At 38.9% G+C, this 21384-nt stretch overlaps 1 long non-coding RNA gene across 1 annotated transcript in view; it reads right to left on the bottom strand.

Moving 5' to 3' along the window:
• LOC103897054 overlaps window positions 1-21384 on the bottom strand; it is a 154847-nt gene that overhangs the window by 133123 nt on the left and 340 nt on the right. The window contains exon 2 of the long non-coding RNA XR_657462.2: window positions 19051-19137. This is a non-coding gene — a long non-coding RNA (uncharacterized LOC103897054). The remainder of the gene's footprint in view (window positions 1-19050; window positions 19138-21384) is intronic.

Below are 21384 nucleotides of genomic sequence, written 5' to 3' on the forward strand. Positions count from 1 at the left end.
AAAAAAAAAAAAAAAGCAGTAATTTACAGCCACTGACGATCTAAATTTCTTTTAAGATGAAGCGACTAATCTCCCCCCCTACCCCCTCGTTTGTGTTTGCAAATTTAATAGAGAAGGTGCAAAGTAATCCTTGTTCTGTAAGCTAGTGTACCATCTCTCATGACAGAGGCAAGGCATGGAATGGCTCTAGCACACAAAATATGAAGCTAAAAGATATGCCAAAAAGTATTTTTGGCTTGATCCAGGAGTTACTCCATTTCTGAAACAAACTTACTCCTTTGTCAGCCCTTTAAAGTTTTAAACACAAACCAAAACCCAGCTCAATGTTTTCCATTCGCATGCAGACAGAACTAAATACAATTTTTTTTTAAACATGAACAGTGCAACTGTTTAGATCGGAAGGAGACCAGTTTTGGAAAAAAAAAAATCTCTGTTAGAGGGTATCATCTGCTGCCATTCCTAGGAAACACTCACACAGCTTGTTAAGAGAAGACTCCCAAATACTACCAAAAATCATGTGTGTGCTGGGAAGATGGACAGGGAAAAGACTTGCATAATAGACCACTCCATGAAAAGCTCAAGGAGGAACTTGTGGTTTTTTTAATCCTCTATATTTTAAAGTTTTTAACAGTGCTAGAAAGCAGTTAATAGTGTCAGTGGATCTGAAAAGAATTCCACAGAAATGTGCCTTAGTGCAGTTTTACTTACTACTAAATCTCGAGGGTAACAGATGAGTACTGATCTTCTGAGATTGATGCTGACTGAGATCCGTGCTTCAGTAGTGAGTTTCAGGGATAGCTGAAAGCTGATCACACACTCCACAGATGTCAGCTGGGGGTGGCTCTAGTCAGATGCCTACCCCAAAAACAGAACACTTAAGTCTGAGATGCTTTGGGATCTAGCCAGTCTTGTAGTCTTCCTTTTTTTCTCCTCTTCCCTCATTTATCTCATGCTCCTATAAAAATCATCCAGGCAACCATATAACCGAAGTGACCAATTATCATAAAATCTTCCTGAAAACTCATTTGAAATTATAAATTATCTTCTGTTATAAACAGAAAAGGACCTGTATTGCAGCTTAATGCTGTCAATGCAGGAAAGGAACAGTAGACTCTGCAGTTATTAAGGGAGCAGATTGTCCGAGTTCAGTTATTGATTTTTACTTTGTTCAGAAAAATATCAGGTTATTGCTTGGGTTAGAGAAGAAATGGGTTAAACTTACAGGGAAAAAGAATTTGCTTATTTCCCAAGATAGGACAGGTTAGTTTAAATCTCAATAAAGAGATTTTTAAGAACTCTTATTGAAACGTCACCTATGCTTTTACTTCAATGATAAGTCATCTTGTGGGAAGACAATGAATTTCTTTTACTGGTAATACTAAATCTTGGGCCAGCCAAAAAGCAACAAGGAATTTTAGAAGTGCGGGGGGGGAAAGAAGAATTCCAAGTAGTGTATAGTTTTTAATCTCGCTAGAGAAGTTAATTTGAAACTTTTAGCTGGCTCCCATTCTTTGAACATCTGTTTGATATAGTTATCTTTTGTTTTGTTGAGAAATGTGAACTCTTTTCTTATGCCAACTGACCTACTGTATTCAGAGAGCTACTAATAAAATGTGCTACCATATTCTTAAGCTTCTTTGAAAAATTGTGATCGTTTGTGCCATTCGAGATTTGCTACTACTAACCTCAGTATAGGAATAGCTATCCAGTCTTTTGAGCTCCCATAATCTTTCTTTTAATTCATGCTCTTTAAACATTTTCTCAAGGTCAGCTGGGCACTTTTGCACTCTATTTTCTGAATGGTCTGTGCTTTTAGTCCATACTGATCAATTGGCTTCCTACAGAAATACCTGGGGAAGAAACCAGGAAACACAATTGACAATACAAGACAAAACAATCAGTGGGTCAAACCATGAAATGTGGTACCTTCTTCATGACTCAAAATCTTAAAAATAAAGATTGAAAAACTCAGCATTAGATATAGCTTAACCATTATTTATGGACTCTTAATTCCTGGAGCCAGGAATAGCTGCTGGAATTCTACAGCCTGGTTCCATCAGGCTAGATTATCAGATTAACTCCTCTGGCGTTAGTAAACATCTCATTATGAAAAAATAAAAATGAAAAGACTAAGAAATTAAGAGCAAAATTTTTGCACCCTACTGTCTTGAAAAACAAAACAAAACAAAATATACCAAGCATAACCCCTATTATATCTCAACAGGATATCCATCTGGAAAGTCTTGCCTTCCAGATGCTTTCCCCTACTATTTCATTGTCCTGCTAATCTCTGCAACTACCCCTAGGGGGAAAACAAAACACTGCACAATTTACTGTCAGGCTAACATTTTGAAGGATGGACAATACAAAAGCAAATATACTCTGGACAACAGTCAGTTTCAATATTACAATTGTAAGAAGCAGAAAAACAGAAGTGGATCAATCTGAATAACACTGAATGCAAAAAAGTATCAAAATAAACTAACAAAAACAAAAAGCATCTTACATAGACACAATAGTAAAGAAGTGCATTTGCAAAAATAAAAATTACAAATCAATGAGGAAGCCTACCAACCTCTTCCCCTCAAACAATCAAAGTTTAATCACATTAATGTGGTCAAACCTTCAGACAACTTTTTTTTTTTTTTTTTAAAGTAGAAGTATGAAGTCAATTAAACCAAACCACTACTACAGCATTTTAGAGAAGTCCACAAAATGTTCTCCCCAGGCTTCGGTAGGATGGCAAGGTTTCTTCTTACCAGGAGTCACCTGTACACTAAAGAACCTTGCAAGCCTGTCAGTGAAGCAAGGGAGAGTCATTTTATTGTTACCAAGGGTTTGGACAGATTTGTAAGTAGAAGTATGAAGTCAATTAAACCAAACCACTACTACAGCATTTTAGAGAAGTCCACAAAATGTTCTCCCCAGGCTTCGGTAGGATGGCAAGGTTTCTTCTTACCAGGAGTCACCTGTACACTAAAGAACCTTGCAAGCCTGTCAGTGAAGCAAGGGAGAGTCATTTTATTGTTACCAAGGGTTTGGACAGATTTGTAAATGAAGTCCTTTAAACTTGATAGTCAGATCTCCTAGCCAGTCACATGAAATGCTTGGACTTTGAGTATCTCAGCTATCTATGTGGACCCCTTTTGGTTCCACTGGATTTGTGTGGCTAGAAATTCTACTGCCTGTTGAGATTGAAACAGACTGAATGGGGGGTTCTGGTGCAGAGAGAACCTTCCCAAGAAGTTAACACAGTTCTCACACTAAACAGATCTACCAGGTACCTGACAAAGGATGAGTTTTATAGCTATCAACTTCTTTTGTTTGGTTGGTTTTAAGTGTGATTGAATTTACGTAGCACTTCTTTCCAACCTCAAAGTGCATTATAACAGTACAAACAAGCAAAGAGTTGATTTAAAATATACATAGAGTAATAACATGCTTCTAGTATATAAATGCAAAAGGACACTCATCAAGGAACAAAAAAAGCATTTGGTTTTACATGGCTGCCATTCTCTTACTGTTTTACTATTTTCCATGCTCAAAAAACCCTTCTGAAGCCAGAAGCATGCAACTTGCAGAACATACGCGTACCCTATATAAAAGTTTCTACGTCCCCAGCATCCTCATCTCAGTTCAGCTTTACAAACTTTTTTGCTTATGAGCTGCTGAAAATATGAAAATCTGGACAGATCTAGGCAAACCAAGTGGATACAGAAGAAGCCAGTAAGGATTCATACTGGTTTACCCTATTAGGCCAGGAATACATTTCACATCAACACATGCATAAACAAAGCACCCAACGGCCAACTTAGTTATGTCTTGGATATTATTCCAGAATTCCCCAGTACTGCTTGGCTCTCCTTTTTGCCAGTTCCTTACCAGACACAGACAGCTATTAGAGCCAATTCAAATGAGTACAATCCTCCGATTGCATGATGTTAGCAAAATCATTTAAGGCTTCATCTATGCTATAAATTGTAACGTTACTTATAAAAGATTTGGGGGTGTTTTCAGAGCACACTACTTCATTCTTTCCAGTCATAAACGTTACCTAAAAAACTCCTTACGCCAGCGGAGAAAGTAACAAGTAAAATCATTGCAGCAAGTTCACACAACAAAATAAAATGTAGGGGTTTAAAAAACCCCTTTTATCCTCCCATGTGGAAGCACCACATACACACATGTTCCAAGAAGTGAAGCAATACATGTATCAGGCATACTTGGAAAACTACTCTAAGTTACTATGAATTTCTGCACACCACCAATCTTTCCTCCAGATATGGAAAAGATTTCAGTCATAATTCCTATCTGCAAATATACAAAGTCTGAAATTTTAAAAATAAAGCCATTTGAGTTGTCACAACATGATCATAATCTTGAAAGTGTCTTAACTGAAAAACTTCCTCTTTTACACAGCATTCAGATAACTCAAAAGGTAGAATATATATTCATGAAACCTTACAAAAAGAAAAGCGTCTTCTAACTTCTATGAAGAATACAGGCCAAAATCCCCTGCATTTTTATTAAGTTGTAAGTAACTGTTATAAATTTAGAGATGCTGTATTTCAGTAGAGCTAGAAAAGACAGGTTCATTTCCTGGGATAACATTTACTATAGAAATATTTTTATTTGCTATAGCATCACCCTCTATTGCACAAGTAGCTATCTAGTAAGACAGAACTACTTGCATTTCTCACCACTGTTATTCCGTCTCATAGGTTTTCCAAAGATCTCTGTTCATAAAATGTTTGTCAAAATGCACTCACACATAGCACCAGGCAAAGAGGAGATGAGAGACAGATGCTTCTGCATGTTAGTGGGTGGGATGGAAAAGAAGCTGGGGAAGCAGCTTTGCATCCAATCCGTTATAGCTATTTTCCTTTTCACCATCTAACAGCAACCCACAAATTCACCCGAAACACATTAAATCCTCTGAACTTATGAAATGATGCATTATTGAAGTCACAGCAGGGAAGCCAACTCAGTTTAGAGGACATAAAAGACTCGCTCTAGAACAACTTTTTTCATTACAAGGTTATGGTTAAAAAACAAAGGTAACATTTTAATGTAGTGAGAAGATGCACAGTCACAGAAGCAGCAAGATAAAAGCACTATTTGTATTTCTTTCCAGAAGAAATTCCTTTCCATAAAAATTCCTCTCAGATAGATTTCCACCTCAAAAACAGCAAACAGCAATGGCTTAATCTCTTAGTTCCCTGCTCCAGCATGTTACCTTTCTTCCACATATGCTCTCTTCAGCTACTCAAGTGCCTAGCTCTTGGAATAAGCTAGCTGTCTAAGATCTGAAACTCACATCCATTCTTTATAGGTTCTATCACTGCAACATTTATTACTGTAAAACTTAGGCTGCGGTAAAGTTTGCAAGTTAAAGAAATAAATTCTATTTTTCCAATTTTTTCCTTTGCTTTAGATTGTTTATCTTAATATAGGCGTATACTGGTTGCAATATTTGTTGAAAGTACACAAAATTGCAAATTCTACCAACCTATATTCACATATGCCAACGACACATATATACACTGCAGGTACAGTACACGCGTATCTTTCTTACTTACAGAATGGAAGATATTTCTACTTAGTATCACCATGGGACAGAACTATGTTAGCAGAAAGTCTTTATCTAGCTCCATCTAAGCTATTGAAGATGAGATCAGAGGTAAAATGCATACAGCAAGAATGACTAAACCCATAAATGGTCCAAAATTATTTTTTTATTACATCAATACAAGAGACTACAATCATACTGAACAGGCTATTATCAAATCTCTTCACAAAGCTTTCTGTCAAAGAGGACAAATAAAAACAAGTGCATAAATCACAAGGACATGTGGCTTAAGACCATTATCCCAGAGGATTACAGAATGGTTTTTCCATCCTCTCTCTTTGCTTTTAGTACCTCCATCTTCGTTTTAATGTTGTAGCTATTATTACCAGTGCTATCTGAAGACTAGAGTTCCCTGTAGTTATGAATGGCAAACAGAAAAACCCTCTCACTTGTTAAGAGAGAATCTAAGGTATGCTTTAAAGGTACATTCAGTAGCCTTAGGGTAAGAGTGTGTTTTTAATGAGTCCTGCCAGTCTTGTCCAACTGTGTAATGCTTTAAGTATTGAGCACTATACTGGGAATTATGGACTGTGGTTGCCAGGCATCACCAAAGACCCATGGTTTTGCTGTGATAACCATGGTGCAAATACCTAATGAAGAAACTATGCCTGTCGCAAGGTACTCACACAATCCAAAGGTACGATTAAGGAAAACAAGTGGCTAAAACAGGGTAATATAGCTGAAGCATAGAGGAAACAGGTCAAGTATAGCAATCAGCAGTCACCACACATTTGGGGATGCAACAAAGGAGTAATCACTCTCAAATAACACCACCAGTTTTCACTGACAATATTCAGAACATTCATTACAGACTACAGTGTGTAAACATCTCACAGCCTAACTCAAAATGAAGACTATAGTTAAGGAAAATTGTTTATGGAAAACTGCTCAATTTATACATAGTACAAATTAGGATTTTAATCTGGGCTCCAGATAAAATCAGAAATTGATGCTCTGTGCAACCCTAAGCAGACAATTAAAAGATTTGACCAAGTAGCCCACAAATCTTATGCAGGTCATCATGCCACCTCACCTCCGTTGAAATTACAGACATCACTACAGACACATGCACACTTCTCAATTTTGAAGAACACTTTTCAGAATACACTTTCATGCATAAATAAAAAAAAAATCCCCAAACACCTAGCTTGCCATCAACTTTTTTTTTTTTTTAGTCATCAACTGCAAACTTTTTGTCTCAAGGCAACCCTTCTTTCCCAGAGACACACACACACATTTGATCCAAAATGTGGATCAAAACTTGATTAGTTTTGCAGCTCCAAAGTGGAAGGTGGGGTCCAAAAACTAGAAACAAAACCACAAGTGAGAGAGTCAGTGAGGAGGTGGAGGAGAAACATGAACATGCTGTTCTAATCTACTAATACAAGAACTTAAATACTGTTTATAAAACCAGAATGCTCTTCTTCCTGACTGCTAAACCACTATTCTCTTAATGATGAGGAAGAAAGAAATTGGTTTAAAATCTTCAGTCCTAAATTTCTGCTTCAAAATTATGGTACTTTTCAGCAAGGCAGTTGCTGACTCAAGTAAAAAGCTTAGCAAAGCTGAGCAGTAATTAAGATATTTCATTTACAACACAATTTCACATTTGTACAGGGGGAAATGTGCTTCTTATGACATGAAATTTCCCACAATACTGAAAAGACGCATGGAGATATAATACCATCTAAGTCTTTCATTTGTCCTGTGAAGTAAGTCATCACTTCTTATGGTAAGCAAATATTCACTTGAATAAAGACAACTACTGAAGGCAAAACTTAAGAGGTAATGAATACCACTCAGAGCCAAAGAAAACAGTTCTTGGAGCTTTTTAGGATCATGTATTCAAGTCCTGTTCCAAAATTCAAGTCAACTGGTGTCATGCCATTACATTCCTATATAGTTGGAGCAAGCCTCAATGGCTCTGCAATACGCCTAATATAATTTCCTAAGTTGTATTTACAGAAAGTAGACCTGTATCAGTTTACACTTTATTTCAAATCAGTGGTGTCAGTTTGTGAATGCCTGAATGTTTTACAGATGCACATGCAGATGGAAAAATAACATATGAGTCTGCATTTCCTAGTCAGTCAAGAACTAAGAACCTTAGAAGTTGTCTACAGATCACCATTTATTCTAAATAATTTCATAGGAGTTAATGACCTTAAAGATGAGAATTTTGACTATGTAACAACCCATTCTTATCTTCACCTCAAAGGAAGTTTTTCCTAATAGATCCAGAGCATCTATTAATTTTTAGTTTATTATATATAAACAGGGGACAGACAGTTAGATGTGTCACTGTTTTAATTAGGTTCTTGCAGAACTTCTTCCTCCCATCTGTAGTTTAACAATGGTAAGAAATTTTTGCACTAACTGTGCCAAGCCTGGGTAAAGAATCTCTCCTTTATTTGAATATTCAGTGTTTTTAAAGAAATAAATATCTAAGAATCCGAAACTTCAGTCTACCTGTTAGCTACAGACATGCAGGGAGAGGAAAGAAAAAACCCTACAAGTATGACAGCACCTTGGACATTCAGCGATGCTTAGAGAGATGAATTAAATGCACTGACCACATCCCAATCTGCATTCTAGAAATAACAAGTAATCTCAGATATACTTCTATGCCAGCCATTAGCAAAGCAGCTTCTAGAATACAGATCCTCATCTGCATCAAAAAGCTACTCCTGAGCCACAGAATTAGAGCAAAACCTCTCATATCTATATTTGTGTTCTGCCAGCAAAACAAGTAAGCCCAAAATTCTTAAAATCACAGCATCCCCTCCAGTTTTCACACCAAGTATAAGCCATGACAAGAACATCTTGAATGAAAATTAGTTCTAAATGAAAGCAAGAATACTTAGCACCTTTCTGGTGCATTTCATCTTTCAAAAACACTTTACAAATATTAACGTGCCAAGATATAAAAGAGCCATTGTTTCAGTGAAAGAAAACAAGAAAAGAGGATGCAGAATTTGGTAGCAAAATGGACGGATGGCTGGCTGATACTTCAGTTTTGTATACTGTGGTTTCATTCCCATCTTAGTGACACATCAAAACAGGTTCTGCAGTACTAGAACAGCAAAGGAATACTACATTACTGTATATTGAGAGATCCTGGTAGAGCTGGGTTACTTTCAACACTAATACTTTTCCAACTGAAATTCCTGTTGCTTTTCTTAAATTAAGACTGCAGAATTTTTTTGTTCTATACCACCATAAGAAAAGCTTTTATATCCTTACTGAGAATAAAGTGTTTTTCCTTTGCAGTTCCCATTACTGCATTTCCAAAGGCATATATGCCCAAGACAGTCAAGATGCTAGATACAAAGCTGTAATTTGTTTAAGTTTGTCCATTACATGCCCTGCTGAATTCCATTTTCTTTTTTTAGGGTGCTTTGTGGCTCTTTAGCCACAGCTAACAGGAAAGACTTATGCAAAAAGATTCATCACAAAGCATTATCTGCTACATTCACGTTCATTTGGGGTGTCTAATACTACTAACATAGATCAACGCTGGGATCGCTACTGAGAACTTCATGCCATCCAGAAGCATCACTGTATGCTTGCCAGTATTCCACCACAGCAAACACTGGTATCTGATAGATGGAGAGCCAATCTCAAAGAGCAGGATTCTCACAGATCCTCATCTATATTGGTTAGTACCTCACTCACTCCACTATTAGCAGCACTGATTTCAGTGAGACAGCTCATAGGAAAAGTAAAGCAAGAATGGCAAAGTTTTTCACTTCGGTATTTAATGTTCAGCTCATTAAGGGCCCAGCTTGAAGCCCTCCGAACCTGGCAGAAACATTCCCACTGGGGTTTTCAGTAAGGCCTTGAAAAATTAGGGACTTGAACTTGATAGAGAAAGGAATAGAAGCTAGTTAAAAGCAAGGAACACAGGTTTCATGTCCTCCCATTGTTCAGCCTAGTTTAGCAGGCTTGGTTACTAGTGGGAATTTGCACTGGGTTACCACAGTCGACTCTAGATAAGAGTTCCGGTCGGCAAAAAAAGCATCGAAGTTGGCTGCCAGGTCGACATTTGACAGGAATATCTAACGAAAATATTAGAGGGTTATCATCTAACAATCTCCTTGGCCAAAAGCAGAGAGGATTCGAAAATGGACCTGAGACAACCTGAACAATTAGAGAGTGATATCTCACTACAAAGACTGAAGTCGGCATTACAAACAGCTCCTGAAAATGCTTCTCACTCTTAATAATGTTATCTCTCGCCTGCTAGAATACCAGTGCTCAATCCACTAAAACGTCACCAGAAATTCCATTTTGCTCTGATTAATCAAAGATACTAAGTCCTAAAAACGATAGCTGTACCTGACTCCAAACAGACCAAATAGAACGAGTTCTTGGTGATCAAAAAAGTTGTATCACAAACTCAGATATGCATGGTGAATACAGGTAAAGAGAAAGACACAAAAACACAAGGGAACTTGGATTTCTTGCTATCTGTGATGGATGACTCAGTTCCTGCCATGTTAGATGCATTTCACCTTCATAAATTACCGTCACATAGCTGGTGCAGTGGGATCTGTCTCCATCCTGCTAAAGGTTTCTGTTTGGTTAGTCCAAAAAAATTGGTGTTATATATTATTGTAAGATTTTATTTCAGCACTTTCAAGACAAATATAAAAATGTACTTAAAATACCACATCAATTAAAAAAAAATGTAACCTGACAGAGAAAACCAGTTGTCTCCCAGAACTATAGTGATTTTTTTCAGAACTGTCCCATGTTGCTGCTTCCAGTAGATCACAACACAGGAATACACATTTTTTTTCCAAAGACATTTTAACAAACAAACCCATCAATAAATAAGCCAGTATTACTCAAATGACAAACTATTGAGATTAAAAGTACAATATAAAAAAAAATTTTAAAAAAAGGAAAGTACAAACAGTCAGTTTTCAAACACTTCGGCACACTCCTACTTCTGTATTTTGTAAGCTCTTTTGGGCAGGAATGGTTTCTTGCTTTGGGAATTTCTGACACCCCAGCTATGTTGGTTGATGGTGTGAAGAGTGACTGTTGATTGACGTAACTTGGCTAGCAGAAGCTGCCACAGTAGTCACAGTTATATTGGCATAAACAGTGCTTTTATCTGAATTGCTTCCATCATTTGTGGAATTTTTTTTTTTTTGCATGAATAAACACGAAGATAATAAACACAAGGAATTAGAGATCTGTGTGCAGTTTCATGGCTATGATCTTGTTGGGATGATGAGACATGATGGGATGGCTTGCATGACTACAGTGCTGCAATGGAGGGATACAAGTTTTTAGGAAGGACATGTCGGAAAGACAAGGAGGTGGAGTCACCCTTTATATGAGAGAACAGCTGGAATGCATGGAGCTTTGCCTGGGCACGGACAATGAGCTAACTGAGAGCTTATGGGTAAGGATTAAAGAGCAGACCAGTATGGGTGACATTGTAGTGGGCATCTGCTGCAGGCCACCTGACCAGGAAGAACAAGTGGATGAGGCAGACTGAGGTTGGTAAAAGCAACCTCACATTCACAGGCCCTGGTCCTCATGGGGGACTTAAACCACCCTGGTATCTGCGGGAAGGACAACACAGCCAGGGATAAGCAATTCAGGGCATTCCTGGAGAACACTGATGACCAATTCCTTACCCAAGTGATAGAGGAGCCAATAATGAGAGGTGCTGTGCTGGACCTTATACTTACAAACAAGGAAGGGCTCCTTGGGGATGTGAAGGTCAAAGGCAGCCTTAAGTTGCAGTGACCATGGTGGCATTCAGGATCCTGAGAGGAGGGAGCAGGGCAAAAAACAAGATCACAGCCCTGGACTTCAGGATAGCAGACTTTGGTCTCTTCAGGGATCAGCTTGCAAGAGTCTCATGGGATAGGGCCCTGGAGGGAAGAGGGGTCCGAGAAAGCTGATTGATACTCAAAGATCACCTCGTCCAAGCTCAAGAACCTTTCATCCCAACGAGCAGGAAGTCAGGCAAAAATGCCAGGAGGCCTACATGGATGAACAAGGAGATCCCAGCAAAACTCAAACACAAAAAGAAAGTATACAAAAGGTGGAAGCAGGGACAGGTACCCTGGGAGGAATATAGAGACGCTGCCTGAGCGTGCAGAAATGCAGTCAGGAAAGCCAGAACCCACCTGGAGCTGAAACCGGTGCGGAATGTAAAAAATAAGTATCTGAAGGCAGGGTGTAAAGAACATGGAGCCAGATCCTTCTCAGTGGTGTTCAGTGACAGGACAAGAGGCAATGGGCACAAACTGAAACACAGGAGGTTCCCTCTGAACCTGAATCAGGAAACACTTTTTTACCATGAGGGTGACTGAGCAACGGCACAGGTTGCCCAGAGAGGTTGTGGAGATATTCAAAGATATAGAATATCTTTGGAGATATTCAAAAGCCAACTGGACATAGTCTTGCAGAACCTGCTCTAGGTGGCCCTGCTTGAGCAAGGGGGGTGGACCAGATGACCTCCAGAGGTCCCTTCCAACCTCAACCATTCTGTGATTCTCTGAAAGCAGTGCGGTGTCAGAAAACTTCCAGCCACGCACCAGTGTTTATACTGCTGTTTTATACCAGCCTTCCTATTCCACAAAGTACCTCTAAGGTACACATGGAGTCTGTGTATTTGTGCGTCACACAGCGTGAAGGGAGCCCTCTCTCAACCAAGGCCTCTAGGCATTTTAGTAACATGAATAAATATCAGCTTTCTATACTACATTCGCAATTCCACTATTTCAACCAGAAAAGTCAAGATGCTTTCCCAAATCATATTACCTTCATATGTAGCAACTTAAAATATGAAAGCCTAGGAAAAAAGGAAAAGAAAGAAGAAAAAAAAATTAAAGAAATCAAACTCGGGCCTTTCTCAATATACCAATGTCCAATTGCAGGACAAATGAAACTGAGGAACAAAACCCAAACACAGAAAATAAAATATGCTGCAAAATTAATTATTTCAGAGAATTCTTGATACTAACTGCAGGTCCAGAAATCTTTATTACTGATGTATAATACGGTATTTTTTAGTCTGAGAACAGAAAGGGAAGAACCTCACCTATGAAAAATCTGAAGAGCTTTAAGACAAAAAGGACATCTGAAAAATTTGTTCTGTATGATGCTACCCCACCTTCAGACACCCATTGAATATGGATTTACCTCACTGCTGTTTCTCTCTCTCTTCTTCATTTCTCTCCACCCCTTCACCCTGAACAAATTTGCCCAGCAGCACAGTGGGATACATGTCATACGAACATGGCAGTAGCCTTCTATTCAGACAGATGCTGTGCCTGCCCCTGCTTATCGCTCGTCAAAACTGATATAAAATGATGTCATCAACAAAGTGCTGCATTTTTAACCCAGTTAGCATGTGTCAATAATTCAGTGGAGACTCTGGTCTCCTTAATGCTCATTTATGGTGACTTCTGCTAAGTGGCAGTGGCCTGTGCCAGTTTCCCTCTCCAGGTTGTTAGCACCACCTGGCCATAGATAAAACTCCATCTATTTAAAGAAGAGTAACCTACAACCTTTAAAGACCAAGATATATTTATTTACTCCTTCGAGCATTCTCCTATTTCCCTCTCCTTTAAATGTTGTACTCTTTTCTATTTTTGAGAAGTAAAACACATTCCTTTCTTCCTTTGGTCACAGCGTTGCCTCTAAATCAACAAAGAGTATCTAAATTCTACTATGATGGGTTTATTTTGTCATTTATCCAGTTGTCAATTAAATTTGTTTGTTTGTTTTAAGATGCACATATATTCTGTATATTTACATAAAAATAATTGTTAAACGCCGAGTATCATCAGGGACTTGGTTTTATCATCTAAGGCACAACTATATTAAGCAATAGTTCTTGCTAAAGACAGTGGTGTTTTCACATGCTTAAAGCACAGGACAGTGACTCTTTCAGGAAACCAGAATTCTGCTCTTTGCTTTTTGACTAACCACTTGGGAAACTTTGCTCAAATCACTTCACCTGCAGTGCATCAGTTTATCTTTCTACAGCGTCATTTTCCTCACTCTAACCTGCTCTGTAAAGCATTCAAGAACCTATGGATTTATTTCCACAACGTGCCTAAGACTAGAGAATTGGCAAAGCTATTCTGCATATGAAAAATACTGTCATCAATTTCAGTTCCTTACATACTAGTGGCACAATATTACTGTTTTTGCTCATTTTGATGAAGAAAAAATGTTAGGAACATCTTTCTTCTCAGCCCATTCACCAACTGTGCGCAGTTATTCACATTGCGACTGTAATATAAATCAAGATCTAAGCTTACTGAACAGTATTTCAGACGTTTCCAGTATATGATGGAGTTTGATATACCTCAGGTGCCAGGTATGAGCACTGGCGTGAGAGCAGTGGCCACTGGCAGTATGAATAAGTTGAGATTTTATGTCCAACTGCCCCAGTGGGGCATGCAAAAGCAAGGGGCAAGGCTCTGGGTACCAACACCAGAGATGTAAATTCCAAGATTGATAACCACATTGCAAGGCAGTACTGTGCATGGTTCTCTGCTGTCCAAAGCAGCTGGAAAGCGATCTGATTTTGGTCACAGAGGAATCACTCCCAAAGGAATGCCTTCATATTGAAAGGAGGTGTTCCAATGATGAAGGATCTGCATCGCTAATCTAAACAATGTGAGTTTGAATGACCCCAGAAGTTTGCTAGAAGCCACTATTTTAATCTAGCAACCTTGAAGCTGCACTAGCATTACAGTGAGAACCAGAGAAAACGGAGGCAGACTGCAATGTTTGGAAGGAAATGTAGTAACTTAAGCCACTGTTGGTATACTCTCCTCTTCACACCTGAGGTCTGAGAGCAACTATGGAAGGATGTGAATTTATTCCCATGCATTGCTTCTTTCTTAAAGTCATCTAAACTGCAAGACGATTGCTGGACAACGAGTTGAATACAGCTGCATCTCAAACGTTCTCAGCTTGTACATTTTATTGTTGCTCTCTGAGGTAATAGTATAGACCAAATTATTGGTTTGGTTGCATTCTGGATAGTAGTCTGAAAAACTTGGTATAAAATCAACAACATCAGGTACAAAAGCCTCCCTTTCCTGCCCATCACCAAATGGTTTGTTTCAGCCACTAGCGGGTCCCATCCTCAGTGGACTCAATATCAGTACCGATTTTTTTCCATTCTTTCTCCATTTGTAGCATCCTGCATTTCGTCAACATAAATCTCAATGAAGGAAGACATCCCAAACTAAAAGCTTCTACCATTTCTTTAAACTGATCATTTTTTGCTTTGTGGAAGTTAATGTCAACATGCAACTTTCCTAATACTAAAAATTGTTTATGACATCATCACCTGCTGATTTCAACTACTTGGAAGAGTCACTGAAGAGGAACAGATTTCTCATAAATGTAGTTGATATTAAAGAGCTCTGGAAGACCAAGATCAAGGACATAAGTTATAAAATATTCCAATAATAACAACAAAAAATGTCCACCTTTACAGGGACCTCATTCTTCAAGGCTTCAATTCTCTACTTTGTTAAAACAGCATCTAATTGTACGGTACACTCAACATTGAAGAATCCAAAAATACGGACAATTGTACCCTTTTAAAGCAGTAGGAACCATCTTTATCTTATTTAAGAATTCTCAAGTACGCCAGCCAATATTTTATCTTAGAAGACTTGTCTTACATGAATGATAACCTCCCTGTGTTTAAATCTGAGTCACACTCTAGAACCAGTCTTAGGATTGAAAAAAGATGAGACTACAGAAATACAGAATTTAACTGCTGCTTGCAGAGCCTCAGAGTTAATGTTAGTTCATTTTCTATAAAAAACAGGAAGCCTAGGACTCCCTTCTGTTAGAAAACAAATGAAAGCTAATATTCTTAAGAACAACATGATCTAAGGAACATATATTTGGGGATTTAATAATGCTAGAATGATTGGTTTTCATTTCTTATTTCTATCCACCTTTCTAGTACCTTCAGCCTGAAAAACATTGAATTAAGCAGATTCATACATTGAAGTCCAGTAATTTCTGAGCATAAAATTCCATTTGCAGTATTGATTAGCTGCAGCATTAACTGAAGACAGAAGGGAAAAAAATCACCAAGGGAATTTAGTACTGAGGTGACTGAGGTTCAGGGGCACAGCAGGGGAGTCAGAGAGAGGAGGAAAGTGAAGCCTAGGCAGGAGGAGCTGGGTTGAAAAGCCTGAATATCAGCTCGAAACTTCATCTCATTTGAACAGTTCACAATTCTTCTTGCTCCCCCCATTTCACCATTCAATAACACTTTTTATTCCAGGATGAGAAGCATTCTTTTCTCCAAATAGACAAATTCATTCCCAAGTCCCTAAACAGGTACAAAAGTCCATCTGGAAATTGTAAGAAAACAGAGAGTTTCATATTTAAAAAAAAAAAAAAAAATCAAATTCCACAATTCCTTTCCTTCACTTCTCTGCCCTTTCTCTCCTCTTCCTCCCCCCAAAAACAAAGTCCTTCATTCTTCTTCTCTGTATTTTAATGAAGATTGCTCAATAACATAGTTTTCTAGTTTTCTCCTAGTCCTAAGTCTTAGCTGTCAAATGCCTACCAGGAGATAAAATCCAAAAGCTAATGATACAACTGAAACAGTGGCATTTTGCATGTAAATATTACATTCTGGGATAAACCGTAGAGGAACTATTGAAAGCTGCAACTGAAAGCGACAACTCAACTTCCCTGGAAGTTTTAAGCAGCAGAAAATTTCTGGTGAAGGAAACAGGGTGGTGCTTAAAAAAATTTGTTTTTGCTGAACGTAAGTTTTCTTGTAAAAGTGTGCCAGAATGTGAAAGCAGGTTTTAACTGATAACGGGTGTTGTCCTTCTGATTTAAGAAAGTTATGGTTCTGGTGTTAGCACTGCTACTTGCAGTTTTGTGAAACAACAGCAGATCAAAAATTGTTACGATTTCTATCATGTTCACAGATACCTGGGTAAACAGTAAGGCCAGCCACTGTTAATTGATGTGACCCTTGACTAGGTGCCCCTCAGGCAGCATGCACAGGGTCTGGGTCAAGATGTGCGACTATTCTCTGAGGACAGAAAATTGGTATAGGCATGGAATAACAGAAATGAGTCATCAATACTCAAAAATGCATGGGAGAAGAGTAGAGTGGTGGTGGCATCTATCTCCTCGTAACACTGGTCAAGAGATTGGAGGCGTAAGGACCGGGAACACTATCCTTAAAAAGTCATCTATTTCTTTTTATTATTTTCAAGCGTACCTATCTTATGTGGTTAGTGAGGAAGACTGCATTCTGCCTGCACCGTCTGAGATTTCCAGCTTCCTCCATCATCAGGCTTATGCAATTAGATCTGGCTTTCTGCTATAACATTGGATAGACATTGCTGGGGTTCTTCTTGACAATTTTAAGTGTAGCTTCTACCCAGTTAACTCCATTGTTGTGGAAATAGTAGCTATATCCCAGAAACAGTGATGTGGATACTACTGTAAGCATTGTTAGAGCAGACCTGGTCTGATCCGCAGATTAAAACGGGTAATGCAACTAATTTACACAGTTTGCTTCTAATTCTGACACAGATGGCACTTAAGCATTCCAGCCTTGGCAATTTTGCTTCAAAGTCAGTACCAAGGCCAGGATAATCCTTTCTAGCAATTTTCTCCTTCATTTTTGTGCCGCCAACTTCCATATAAAATAGTTTGTATCTGCTACTCCCCTTCTACAGCCATGCATTGAACAAGCTTTGACAAGACACAGGATAGACCTTCACATACTGAGCCAAGTGACACCAGAGTCATGAATCCCTACAATGTGCAAAGCTCATTTCTTAACCCTTATCTTCAGGTGGGTGTACCACAAGGAAGAGGAAATCAGTGATCCAATGAAAAAACAAAAAAAGGAAAAGTACAACTACCTTCCTTGATGGTAGTTCTGACTCTCCAGCTCTTAAATTATGCAAAGTGTGGGATAACAAACACTGATTATTTTTTAAAGCTAGCATTCACTGCAAAAAGAAAGATGAGCCAAACCCAGACAACTAACAGAGCAAAAATAGTGCATGTGCTCATATGTGCATGTTTCCTTAGACAAAACTACTTTTCAGAAAGTTCTTCAGCCACAGAATTAGGCAAATAACCAATACAGCTAACTCTGGAGACAATGGAGACAAACTCATGAAGAATAACCAACTGTAAACTTGCACTGGCCATTATGTCCTCTTCTCACACAAATCTTTGTCTTAATGTTATCAGCACACATAGGTTATAGGAAAAATAGATACACCAGAAATCTCATATCCCTAAAATGGATACTTTTCAAATTTATTCTAATGCAGACGATGAAAGGTCTTCAATCAAAGCTGGCAAGAGCTCATTAACATAGGCTTTCATACAAGCCAGAAAAAAAAAGAAAGGGAAAAAAAAAAAGGAATGCTGTTCTGGATCTAGACAAGCACTCCCATCATCATCGATAGGAATTTGCATGTAGATCAAGTTTAGCGTATAGTGCAAAGACTTTGTAGTCAGGTTATGAATTTTCCCATTATTAGCCTTTATAAACAGTTTATAAACATCAGGCAAAATGGCTTGGGTTTTGTTGGGTTTGTGTATGTTTGGTTTTTTAAGATTGCTCTTATAAATGTACACATACAAAAAAGAAATCAGAAAGAGCATGAAAGAGGAGAGTATTCCAGTAAGAGTCTATTGACAACTGATCGTTTATTATAGGTAAAAACAAAAAACACACATTTGAGCAAGAAACAGTCACACAAGTAATAGTTTGGAGGACTGTTCCTTCAAAATCATTATATTTAAGAACATTTCAGTTCAGCAATTTAAGTGCGCATGGGAGATGCCTAGTTTTATCAGTTTTCTAAAATAATTCATTCAGAAGGAATACTACTTTTGCTAATATTAAGTCCTACACACTGAAATTTCAGATCAAGCCTCTGACAGATCTTCATGCTGCCAACAGACATGCAGTCATTCACCACTGCTCTGCACTTCAGCTTTCTGAGGACTGTACTTTGGAATTCCTGTAGACTGAATAGATGGCACAGGGAATTCAACATATTAGTAGTACTATTTTCAGTGCTCCTTCAAAGAAAACCAGTGCATATTTCTGCAGACCTAAGAAAACTTATAATCTTTTTATGTCATCTAAACAGAGAAGAAAAAAAGTTGTCATGCATATTTCAGATATTTAAAAAAAAAAAAAAAATCTTGCTACATACTGCCATCCAAATACCTCCAAGCTACACTTTCCTTACCAGCAACTGAGAGGGGGGTATGTACTTTGAACAGGAAAGATGCAACACACAACATAAATCAAAAATTGTGAGAATTAAACATCAACAGGATGAAGAAAAGGAACCTGCTACCACAGCGGGCAATTAAAAGACACAAAAAAAAAATCAAAAACAACCTACCAATCCAATTATCCATCAGAGACTCTGCAGTTACTGCGGCTTCTACATGACTTGCAGCCTTGCTGATCAAGGGCCGTCACAGGACACCTAAGCAATAAGAATTTCACATTTCAAACTTGGAATACTTACCAGCAATTTGCAGTTTTCAAGAAGCCTAGAGATACCTGTTCCACCTTGGTCATTTCTCCATTTTAAAAAACTGCAACACAGTGAGGACGTTCGGGGGGATTTTTTTGTTAACTTGTTTTGTTCTTATAAGTAAACTAACCTCTGATAACCTATCTCCATTTGCAGCAGGGAGCAGAATGACTTTGTTAGAAGATTCCCCCTGCCCTGAACTCATCGCCTGAGTTCATACATGTGATTTTTCCTTTAAGCTTACAGTATGATAATGGAGCTCTATAAGGTGAGGAAAAAAGCCTTCATTTCACAGATCTTATTACAACAGTCTGTGCATTTTCACCACTGAATGGGGAAAAAAAAATAACCCAAACTAGTCCCCCTAGTGTACCTTTGCAGTAGGGGTCTAAAGAATATGTGGCAAATCACTACCCTGTCTTTCTGTGTGAAACTAGCTTTTTTTTTTTTCAGTAGAAGACATAGCCACTTACAGAAACTGCAGGGAAACTAGGCAACGTTTCAATCCATTTATCTAATTTCCCGCTGTTTCTATTTCTGAACAAGTAAAAAAATAAATGTTGTACAAAGAAAATTAATCTGTATCCAGAAGACTTCATTAAATAAAATGTGCTGACCTGCTGGCAATTGCCAGGTCTGGTTTTAACATAGCACTTTGTTTAGCCCAGTGCTTTCTGTTCCTTCTAGCACTGAAATTGTATTAAAAAAGCTAAGAATGTTTAAAAAACATTTGATTCATTGTCATTTCCATCCTGGCATCCATACCTTCCAGAATACATAAATGACAATCAGTGCTGTGAAAATGTTTCCTGTAGTAATTTTAAGAGTGCTATAAAAAACAAGTACAATACATACACAGAAAGGTAAGACCTTGTAACAACTGTTCAGAAGCCTCCTCAGGCTAATCTTCAGCTAAAAAAAGGCATGTTGGAAAAAAGTAGGCTTTATTTGCTGTCTAGCAAGTAGAAGACTAGCCACTTACAGAAACTGCAGGGAAACTAGGCAACGTTTCAATCCATTTATCTAATTTCCCGCTGTTTCTATTTCTGAACAAGTAAAAAAATAAATGTTGTACAAAGAAAATTAATCTGTATCCAGAAGACTTCATTAAATAAAATGTGCTGACCTGCTGGCAATTGCCAGGTCTGGTTTTAACATAGCACTTTGTTTAGCCCAGTGCTTTCTGTTCCTTCTAGCACTGAAATTGTATTAAAAAAGCTAAGAATGTTTAAAAAACATTTGATTCATTGTCATTTCCATCCTGGCATCCATACCTTCCAGAATACATAAATGACAATCAGTGCTGTGAAAATGTTTCCTGTAGTAATTTTAAGAGTGCTATAAAAAACAAGTACAATACATACACAGAAAGGTAAGACCTTGTAACAACTGTTCAGAAGCCTCCTCAGGCTAATCTTCAGCTAAAAAAAGGCATGTTGGAAAAAAGTAGGCTTTATTTGCTGTCTAGCAGTACCCCCGTTCCAAGTTGAACAGAGCATAAGACATTGTACTCAGGTGAAAACACAAATAAAGATCGTTTGTCTGATGCTCTACAAAGAAGAGAAATCACTTGCTTTCTAAAAACAAAACTGGGCACAGCGGAAGAGCTAGGAATCTCTCCAAAAAGTGTTACATAAGGCATTGTCAAACTTCATGTCACCTCCACAGAGGCCGCAAGTTGCTATTTTCCCCCCCGGTGAGTAGGGATTAATGATCTAAATGACACAATTCTCGGATAGGAGGCAATAGCAGAAGCCTGCCCAAAGGAGAGCTTCCTGGGCTGAAGGCTTGCTGGGGAGGCTGGAGGGGGACGGGGAAACCACCCTCCCCCGCCTCAGCGCAGCGAAACTCCAGCTTCGCCCCGAGCCGGCTGGCTGGTCCCGTTCGGGCAGGCTGCCTCCCGGAGCAGGCACGCCGAGGGACGAGGCGTTCACGCCCCACGGCGTGACACCCTTCCACCCGCACGGCAGCAGCCCCCAGCCCCCGGCTCCCCCGGACTCCTCCGCGCAGCCGGCGGTACTTGGCGGGACGGCGGCCCCGTCCCCCCTCCGCCCCACGGCTGGAGCCCCCCGCGGAGCGGGAACACATCCCGGCCGGAGGAACGGGGCGTGGGGTGCGGTGTAAACAAGCGCCCGTGCGGACTCCCGAGGGGAACGGAGCGCGAGGCAGGCGGGGTAACCTCCCTCGGCTGGGGGG

This window comes from Aptenodytes forsteri, unplaced genomic scaffold (genome assembly GCF_000699145.1).
Source record: "Aptenodytes forsteri isolate BGI_AS27 unplaced genomic scaffold, ASM69914v1 Scaffold482, whole genome shotgun sequence".
Lineage (NCBI taxonomy): Eukaryota > Metazoa > Chordata > Aves > Sphenisciformes > Spheniscidae > Aptenodytes > Aptenodytes forsteri.